General features: G+C 48.7%; 1 non-coding gene across 1 annotated transcript; it reads right to left on the reverse strand.

The window, feature by feature from the left end:
* Positions 1–446: 446 nt before the first annotated feature.
* On the reverse strand, positions 447–519 carry TRNAV-AAC. Its single transcript has one exon. It is a non-coding gene; the product is annotated as a tRNA-Val (tRNA).
* Positions 520–10,628: the final 10,109 nt, after the last annotated feature.

The following is a 10,628-nucleotide window of genomic DNA, read 5'->3' on the forward strand; positions in this document are numbered from 1 at the left end:
AGATCAGAAGAGCTCCTAGATAGACAAGGTGTCTGGGACTCTCATTAGGCAGCATTGTGAAAGCACAGCTGAGCACAGGGCCCCTTCCCCTTTTAAAGACCTGAACCTCATGGCCTGCGACTAGAGATGACTTGGCTGCATCCGGTGGGTCACACTCCACCTCAGCCAGTGTCCATGCAGGGTCCATGCTCTGGGTGTGTGAGTGCTGCCTAATGAGAGTCCAGACATCTTGGTACCTGGAAGCTCTTCTGATCTTCAGCCAGCCCCTTCATCCCACAAGCATTGCAGGAGGGAGGGGGAGGGGGAAAGCCACTTCACAGGCATTCAGAGCGGAGAGGAGACAAAAGCGAGGGAGGAAGTATAACAGACCTTTTGAGCATAGAAATCACTGCTGTTCCTACAACAGCAGGGACAGGCCACTAGGAGCTGAGAAAAGGAAGCAAGCCTGTTTCTGCCTGGCTTTGAACCAGGGACCTTTTGCGTGTTAGGCAAACGTGATAACCACTACACTACAGAAACTCTGTCACAAGGCTGTGCCCTTCCCTTCATAAGAACATAAGAATGGCCATACTGGGTCAGACCAAAGGTCCATCCAACCCCATATCCTATCTGCCAACAATAACCAATGCCAGGTGCCCAAGAGGAGTGAACCTAACCGGAAATGATCAAGTGATCTCTCTCCTGCCATCCATCTCCACTCTCTGACAAACAGAGGCTAGGGACACCATTCCTTACCCATCCTGGCTAATATCCATTGATGGACTTAACCTCCATTAATTTATCTGCAAAAAGAACAAAGAGAACATGTGGCACCTTAGAGACTAACAAATGTATTTGAGCATAAGCTTTTGTGGGCTAAAACTCACTTCATCGGATGCATGCAGTTAAAAATTCAGTAGGAAGAGATATATACACACAGAGAACGTGAAAAAAATGGGTGTTGCCATACACACTATAACGAGTGATCAGTTAACGTGAGCTGTTATCAGCGGAGAAAAAACCTGATTTTGGGAGGGAACAGGAGAAAGGACAAAGGAAGCAAGAGACGAAGAGAAAGAGGATCAGACAGTGGATGGAGCAAGAGGTGAATCAAAAAGGACAAACCCTTATGTCCCCAGTGATTCTAAGAGACAAAATCCCAGGTGCAAAATAAAATTCTGCCTCCTTAAGCTCGTGTTTTCCATGCCTAGAATTCAACTGTCACCAGATGGATCAGACTGAACAGGTTTCACACCTCCAGGAGGCTCTTACCTTCTAAACGGCTGTTTTCTAGTAAAATCACTAAAAAGGAAGGAAGAAACTCGAAAGAGGTTCCTCCTGGCGCACGTCCGTGAACCCGAATACTCTCTCAGTCCTCAAAGGGAGACCTGGAGAAGGAGACTTGCTGGAGCAAAGCCACAGGGGTCTCTGAGGTTTCCCTGGCCCCTCGCCCCTGTCCTGCCTGGCTGATGTCAGCATCTCTCTGTGAGGTCACCACCTCCCCACCGCCTTGGACCAATAGTCTGAGGTCCTGCAAAAAGGCCTTTGTGATGTCACTGCCACACCCCCTCCCTTGCTGGGCTAATGTCCTGCCCCTGGCCAGGCACTTTGCAGGTTTGAGCTACTCCCTGTGGATCACCCAACTCAAGGAGCGTTCGTTCTAGGCAGCAAGCCGGCTAGACAGGGAAACAGCAGACGCTGCTCCCAATGCTACACTCAGTTTTTCAGAAATTAGTCGACTTTATGGCCAGAAGAGACCATTAGAGCATCTAATCTGACCCCCTGCATATCACAGGCCTCCTGTATAGCACAATAGCTACTTTGGGGGCAAATACATTATAGAAAGGCATCTTGTCTTCATGAAATGACATCAGGAGATGGAGAATCCACCACTTTCCTTGGTAGCTTGTTCCTGTGGTGAATCATCCTCGCTGTTGAATATTTGTGCCTTTGTTGTAATATGAATTTGTCTCTTTTCACCTTCCAGCCATTGGGTCTTGTTAGGCCTTTCTCTGCTCGATTCAAGAGCCCTTTAATACCCAATCTTTTCTCTCCATTAAGGCACTTCAACACTTTAATGAAGTCACCTTTCAATCTTCTTTTGATAAGCTAAACAGGTTGAGCTCTTTCAATAGCTCACTAGAAGGCAGTTTTCTCCAGCCCTCAGAACCTTTGGTGGCTCTTTGCTGCCCCAGTTCCAATTTCACATCTTTTTCAAAGGAGGACACCAAAACTGGAGGCTATTCCAGTATCAGTCTCACTGATGCCGTGTCACCTCCTGTGACATTATTGACATAATCTGTAACCGTATAGATTACCGTTGCGACCGCTGTCCTATTTGTAGCCAATATTGTAGAAAGGTTGTAGCGTAAGGGGTCTATGGAGAGGTTCTGATTGGCTGATTATAATTCTGCTATTTCTAGATGTGTATCATTTTTATAGTTGACATTATGAATTCCTGCTCATTTCCCCACTGGCTGGAGCATGGCTAGAGTGTGTCTGTGGTTAATGATGTTGCTATAGATTGTTCAGTGTGATCATTTAGAGTTTAAATCCCAGGTTCCATCTATTGTAAAGCCACTTCTGGCAAGAGGGCTGTTTTCCCTCATTATGGGGATGCTACGATACTAAAAAAATTGTAAATAACATAACTGACTATGGAGACAGGGATGAGTGAAGCAGGTTTGAATGGATCAGAGGAGAATGTGATGGGAGACTCTCTTGTCCCGATTCTGAATAATCAGATGTAACCTGCTCTGGAATTTCACTTGACACTTTCTTTGTCATGTATTGTCTCTCTGTGATGTGGGTTTCTATCTTTCCTGAAGGCTGTTTGGTCACCCAATTGGATATTAGTTCAGTTTGATAGGATGTAGCTCAGATTTATTGAAGAATTTAAGACAATGACCCTTTGCTAAAGTTACCAATTAAAATGAAATTATAGGTGAAGTTATTGGTTAAAGAGTAAGAGACTGTGTGATAATCTGAATTATTTTGGAAAACTGAAAGTTGTCTTGGTTTTGTGTTTTGTTAGTCATACAGGAAATGATGGCTAATCTTGAAAAGTTAATTTGATTTAATTTACCCTGATTCCTCAACTGTTGCTACAGCTCTAGTACCCATCAATCCAAAGACTGAGAGAAATGGAGAGTTCCAACCATTGTCCTTTTAGTATCTTATTGTTCCTCTCTCTGTTTTTTTTGTGCTGGCCTTTCTATTCTATCACTTTCTGCCTTTGTTTAGTTGGTAACAGTTGGTTTCCATCACTCACGTTTGTTTGTTTAAATCTCTATCCGTTGTTAAATAAATTTTTTGCTTGTTTGATAACTGTACTCAGGTGCTGTGTGAGATACAGTAGCAATGGTCCACAGTAAAACTAGTAACCTGGGATACTTGGGGAAGAGAGGATCTGGGATTTCACCGGGTATCTGGTGATCCAGGCTGGACCCCAGAGGGGGACACATTGAAGGAACTCAAGGGTTAAGGTGGGTGCTGTAGCTCAGAGGAGGGTCCTTGAGTTCCAGCAGGCTGGTGAGTTTGGTCACTAACATCCAGCTGCCAAATGCAAAACTCCCTCTTCCTTGTGGCAGGTGGCAACAAGGAGACTCACAGTCCTCAGCACCCTGAGAAGGGTCACAATGTGTCTCTATGTTGAGCCACCTGTCAAGTTCACACAGGGAAAGCTCCCGATAGCACAAAACTCTGCCCTATGAAATCATGGAACATGTGCTCTTTGCTCTGTGAAAGCATGTAAAGAATCCAAGCGCTGGAGGACGGGGTTTGGGTCCAGAGTGACCTAGACAAATTGGAGGTTGGGCCAAAAGAACTCTGAGGTGGTTCAACAAGGAGAATTGCAGAGTCCTGCACTTAGGACGGAAGGATCCTATGCACTGCCACAGACTGGGGACTCACTGAGTGAGGGGGGTTTGATAGCAGCCTTCAACTACCTGAAAGAGCAGCAGTGTGGGCTTTCTCCTGGCCACTTTTGCTGGGCTGGGCAGGCAGCCTGGAGGCCTTTCTAGAAGAGCATTGGGAACAGGTTAGAAAAACCAATGTGAAAACCAGAACCTCAGGTTTAGACTCATTCATTTATAATATTAAATCTTCAATTCTAGTGTCACAGTCAATACAATTGCTTCAGCCTGATAGTTGCCCAAAGGGAAACTTAACGTCTCTCAAGGAGAGTGGGAGAAAGCACTTTTCAGAGTCCAAGAGAGACAAGGCGGGTGAGGGTAAGAGCTTGCAGAGGACCAACCTCTGTTGGTGAAAGAGACAAGCTGTGCAGCTAACCCAGCACCCTTCTTCAGGTCTGTGTAGCCTGGAAGGTCGTCTCTTCCATAACCAGCAGTTAGAACATAAGAACAGCCACACTGAGTCAGACCAGTTCATCTAGCCCACTCTCCCGAAAGTGGCCAATGCCTGGCGCCCCAGAGGACCCCTGGGACCAACATGGATACACCACCACAAACAAGGTTAAAAGTCAATGCACAGGGGAGAAGGATCTTGTGTTTCATTCCTTATGTCCTAGTCCCATCATGTGGCCATTTCCTTTTCTTCCTTTCTGTTAAAAGCTTTGGTATTTTGCACAGAAACATTATTTCCCCAGGAGAGACCCAGGAGTGGCAGCTGCATTCCAGTACCAAACAGTCACTGGAAGGGGGCAGACAAAGGCCTTTAGGACGAGGCGTCCGTCACTGTCAAAAGATCATCTCCCTCCTGCAGGTCACTGGCAGCCTGAATTTGTTCCTTATCCTCCCAGAGTCTGGGGGCTGGAATCAGCACTACCCAGCCCCGCAGTATGTAGCAGGAACAAACACAAACCTGGTCTTTAACACAAGCTTCCTTCTCAGGAAGATTTTTCTGTGATTGAAGTTGAGCTTCAGTTCCCCTCTCCTGGGGCGGGGCTGGTGTGGGGCCAGCTCCCAGTGAGATCTGTTTTCACCTTTGCCCCCTTTCAGTCACTCTGGGATCCTAACTCTGCTCCCAGCTGTCAGGCAGCTTCAGCCCATCCACCCTGCTCATTAACTCTGTGGTCATATGTCACTCCCTCTGCCAGCACTCACAGCTTGCAGGAAAGCTACTCCTGCCAGATGCATTGGTATAGTGGTGTGCAGGGATGCTTTCTAAGCACTTCATCTGGGTTTGATTCCCAGTCAATGCAATAATGGCTTTTCTCTTTTGTTGTTTCCTCATCTGGAAGTGGTACAATTTCAGTCACATTGTGTTACAATCACATTATCTATAGAATGAAACAATAAATGTGTCAAAGTCCAGCAGGTCATACAGGATGGAGGCACACAAGGGGCTGGAATGTGTCATCTGAGAAAGACAGAACACTTGGAAACCTGCATCTCCCGTCCCCTGGCCTTGCGTGTTATGATTCCAGCTGTGTGAGCTGTTTGTAGGATGTTCCAGCATGATGGGGAAATGAAGTTTTGAGTCAGTTTTGCTCCTGCAGATTCCTTTGCTGTTACAATTATAATGACATGAACAAAAGGGAGGAAAAATAAACAAATGCCAAGTTGCAATACAGGTGGGGAAAAGGACGATCAGGTTAAGCCAAACACGTCAAAATAAAAATTAATACAAAAAAGGGGAGGGGGGAAGAGATCAGGTATGTGGAGATCCCCTTGATATTTCAACGCACATTGTTAGAATCAAAGTTCAGACTTGACACTGGAAAACCTGCAACTACCTGTCTCTCTCAACACCTGTGATGAGCAAGATGGAGTTAGGACACCTGTTCTGCTTCAATCATTTATTGTCTCTCTGTTCTCTCCTTCTTCTCCCCCCAATTCCTCATCTCCAATGTCTCTGCCTCTCTCCTCTTGCTCCCTCTCCCCTGCCCTTTCCAGGAACTCACAGTCTACAGCATTTAGGACAAGCCAGAGCTCCCATGTTCTGCACATGAGCCTGTGTCAGAGGACATGTGACCCCGTCAGAACCAGTCACCGGATCAATATGTCCCTTTATGGGCAACTTCTCTGCCTACTCTGCAATTTACACACCCCACTGAAGGGGTGTGGTACAACTCTGACTGAGAGGCCTCACAGGAGAAACTTCAGCCCAAAGACAAATTTGTGTGAAATGCTGAGAAGTGAAGAGCCCCCTTCCCCTCCCCCAAATCCCCAGAACTCTAGAGTCACCCCATGGCACCAGCACAGGGAACCCAGTGAGATGGGGTTACAGAATACAAGGGGAGGAGCAGGGGAGAGAGGTGACAGGAGTCTCTCTCTTTCCTTCTCTCTTCACTTTCTGTTCTTCTCTTTCCTTCCAGGAACTGCAGTCACAGCAGAGAGGGTTTGTCTCTTTATTAGGGATCCCTCTGTGTCACGGACGCTGCAAAGTCATAGATTCTGTGGCTTCTGCAGTGGCCTCTGCAGCTGACTCCGTGGCTGCCCCAGCAGCTGGCCTGGGGGCAGCAGGCAGTGGTTCCAAGTGTGGCAGCATCAGCCACAGCTCAGTGGCTCCTGGCACCTGTCCCGAGGTGGCCGGAGCAGGGCTGGCCTCTGGGGCTCCCCTCACCTGGCAGCATCTGGAGTGGCCGTGGGTCCCCAGGGCTGCTCCCCCCGTACATGGTGCCACAGGCCCTGGACTCCTGCGCCCACAGCTGGTGCCACGGACCCCTGGGCCTCCTCCCCAAGATTCAATGAGGGTATTTATGGTATAAGTCATGGCCGGGTCATGGGCAATGAGCTTTTGGGTTTTGCCGTGATCTGTCCATGACATTTACTAAAAATACCTGCGATTAAATCTTCACCTTCCTCATTATCGATCAAATAAATCAAACGCCTCCACCTGCAAGTGGATTTAGCCCAGGACCCTCAGAGTCAGCAGCTGTTACACCCCCACTGAGCTCTCTGGTCAGGTGTCCTAGCGCTGGAAGCCTCCTGTTTAGATCCTAAAATAGCATTTTTGCACCAATGGGGCTGAAATTTTGGACTGGACATTGTAGCTCCACCGTTCTTTTACTGAATTGCTTCAAAACAGCAAGTCAAGAAAGTCTCCTAAGTGCCAGGCTCTCTGCCTTGGAAACAGCTGCCCCTGCTCTGCAGGAGTCTGTGCGTTCCACACAGCAACGTACACACCTGCCCCACACTGAATGGGGGTCAGACAGTGACAGGGTTGGTAACACAAATACTTCAGACTATTAACTCCAGGTCCCTTCCTTTCTTTAACCCAGGATGTGCCAGTCAACTGGTAACCATGGTGTTATCTTCACCTTAAAATACCGACAGGACATTTTCAGTGAGCCCTGCACCCCATGCCCTGCCTGCAGCCAGCCCTGTCTGCAGCCAGCCCTGCACCCTCTGCCCTGCCCCACCAGCTGCATCCTCCCTGCCTTGCCTGCAGCCAGCCCCACACCCCCTGCCCTGCCCGCAGCCAGCCCCACACCCCCTGCCCTGCCTGCAGCCAGCCCCACACCCCCTGCCCACAGCCAGCCCCTGCCACAACCCCTGCCCTGTCTCCAGCTACCTCCTGCCGCACCCCCTGTGGCCTGCCCAAAGCCAGCCAGCCCCACACACCCCCAGCCGCGGACACCCGGCCCTGTCTCCAGCCAACTCCGGCCACACTCCCCTGCCTGAAGCCAGACAGCCTGCCCCACACCCCTGTCTGCAGCCAGCCCCACACCCCCTGCCCTGCCTGCAACCAGACCCTACCTCCAATCAGCCTCTGCCCTGCCTCCAGCCAGCCCCATGGCCACTGGTGCCATGCAGTTCCCAGGGCAGTAACCCTGCACACCTGCTTCAATGAGGGGGGCAGGGAGCAGCTGGGACCCACACATGTGCACACCCAAGGGTGACCAGACAGCAAGTGTGAAAAATCAGGACAGAGGGTGGGGGGTAATAGGATCCTAGGTAAGAAAAAGACCCCAAAATTGGGACTGTCCTATAAAATTGGGACAGCTGGTCACTAGCACACCCCAGGACTCCAGAGTTCCATTGCTGGGTTTCCTATTGGTTCCACTGCTGGTTGGTTTCCTTTTCCTGGGGACTCTGGGCAAGTTGCTCCTGCTCTAGGGCTCCGTCCCCAGCAAGCAAATGGGGATTTTGTACCTTCCGCTATTGGAAAGTGCTGGGAGAATCCCCAGCCAAAGCTGCTCTGACAGCGCTAAGCAGCATCTGACCATTCAAGGTCAGGCGCACTGCCAGGAGGAGGAGTGTAGAGAGGGCCCAGCCATGGGGTTTGGCTCAAGAAGACCAAGTCTCCAATTTGTTAAGGGCGTTTTGAATTCCAGTCCTGTGCTCCAAAGTGCTTGGTGTCAGTTGCACATTTTAGAACGATACTCTCACTCCACTTTCCAAATCATCATTCATACTGTTTACCCACCTCCACTAGGCCTGGAACCTTGCCAAAGAAGGAAGAGGATTGGTTTGGAATGATTTGTTCTTGACAAATCCATGATCCCTCATGCTAAGAACCAAATTATCCTGTAGGTGCTGCTGACAAACTGAGTGTTTAAGAATCTATTCCAGTATCTCTCCAGCTATGGAAGTGAGGCTGGCTAGTCTATAAGGCCCAGGGTCTCTTTGTTCCCCTTTGAAAGATAGATCCTGTCTTGTTCATGGATGGGAAGATGTTCTTTTTCAGGGCTCTCAGACGAGAACTGGGGCACAATACTTGGTTTGTTAAGGCCACAAAAATGGAGGCAGGAACCTCTTCTCTCCTGCTGGCAAAGAACCCCAGGTACCGAAAAGACAGGGACTCACACCTGAACAGGATTTAGAAAGGCAGTGGTTAAAGTTTGGCCCCGACCATTTCTTGTTTCCACAGACTAGACATTTTAGCAAACTTTAGAATTCCTTGGTGCTAAACACCGTGAAACTCTCCTTTCTCCTTCACAGAGGGCTTTAACGCCCTTCTCTCACTCAGGCTCACGACGGCCCAGAGTTCAAGAACTGTCCCTGTTCCCATTGGACAGATGGGGAGGAGCCTGAGCTATAGAGAAGGGAAGTGACCTGTCACCAGATGGATCAGACTGAACAGGTTTCAGACCTCGAGGAGGCTCTTACCTTCTAAACAGGGATGGCAGTTTTCTAGTAAAATCACTAAAAGGGAGAAAACTCAAAGAGGTTCCTCCTGGCGCTCACGTCCGTGAACCTGAATACTCTCTCAGTCCTCAAAGAGAGACCTGGAGAAGGAGAAGGAGACCTGGAGAAGGAGACTTGCTGCAGCAAAGCCACAGGGGTCTCTGAGGTTTCCCTGCCCCTCGCCCCTGTCCTGCCTGGCTGATGTCAGCATCTCTCTGTGAGGTCACCACCTCCCCACCAATAGGCTCAGGTCCTGCAAAAGGCCTTTGTGATGTCACTGCCACACCCCTCCCTTGCTGGGCTAATGTCCTGCCCCTGGCCAGGCACTTTGCAGGTTTGAGCTACTCCCTGTGGATCACCCCACTCAAGGAGCGTTTGTTCTAGGCAGCAAGCCAGCTAGACAGGAAAACATCAGACGCTGCTCCCAATGCTACACTCAGTTTTCAGAAATTAGTCGACTTTATGGCCAGAAGAGACCATTAGAGCATCTAATCTGACCCCCTGCATATCACAGGCTTCCTGTAGGACACAAGATCTATTTTTGGGGGAAAACACATTCTAGAAAGGCATCTTGTCTTCATGAAATGACATCAGGAGATGGAGAATCCACCACTTTCCTTGGTAGCTTGTTCCTGTGGTGAATTATCCTGACTGTTAAATATTTGTGCCTTAGTTATAATATGAATTTGTCTCTTTTCACCTTCCAGCCATTGGGTCTTGTTAGGCCTTTCTCTGCTCGATTCAAGAGCCCTTTAATACCCAATCTTTTCTCTCCATTAAGGCACTTCAACACTTTAATGAAGTCACCTTTCAATCTTCTTTTGATAAGCTAAACAGGTTGAGCTCTTTCAATAGCTCACTAGAAGGCAGTTTTCTCCAGCCCTCAGAACCTTTGGTGGCTCTTTGCTGCCCCAGTTCCAATTTCACATCTTTTTCAAAGGAGGACACCAAAACTGAGGCTATTCAGTATCAGTCTCACTGATGCCGTGTCACCTCCTGTGACATTATTGACATAATCTGTAACCCGTATAGATTACCGTTGCGACCGCTGTCCTATTTGTAGCCAATATTGTAGAAAGGTTGTAGCGTAAGGGGTCTATGGAGAGGTTCTGATTGGCTGATTATAATTCTGCTATTTCTAGATGTGTATCATTTTTATAGTTGACATTATGAATTCCTGCTCCATTTCCCCACTGGCTGGAGCATGGCTAGAGTGTGTCTGTAGTTAATGATGTTGCTATAGATTGTTCAATTCCTGCCTTGGCAATTCAGACAGTCCCTTTTCCCAACATGGCTCCAGCATCATTAGTTCCAATAGCAGGGCAGCTTTCTCTGGGGCACTGAGATTTTTGGGGAGTTAGTGGCTCCTTTCTTTCCTCACCCTGGAGTAAACTCATAAGAACATAAGAACATAAGAAAGGCCGTACCGGGTCAGACCAAAGGTCCATCTAGCCCAGTATCTGTCTACCGACAGTGGCCGGAAGGATCATTTCCAATTGTTCGCTCAGACCAGCTTGCCCAGCACCCTCACTGCTGTGCATCTCTGTATGTGCGCCATGGCTGAACAGCGAGAATCCTGCCCATTTCCCTTCTGGCTGGAGCATGCTTAGAGTGAGT

This window comes from Mauremys reevesii, linkage group 17, assembly GCF_016161935.1.
Source record: "Mauremys reevesii isolate NIE-2019 linkage group 17, ASM1616193v1, whole genome shotgun sequence".
Taxonomy (NCBI): Eukaryota; Metazoa; Chordata; order Testudines; family Geoemydidae; genus Mauremys; species Mauremys reevesii.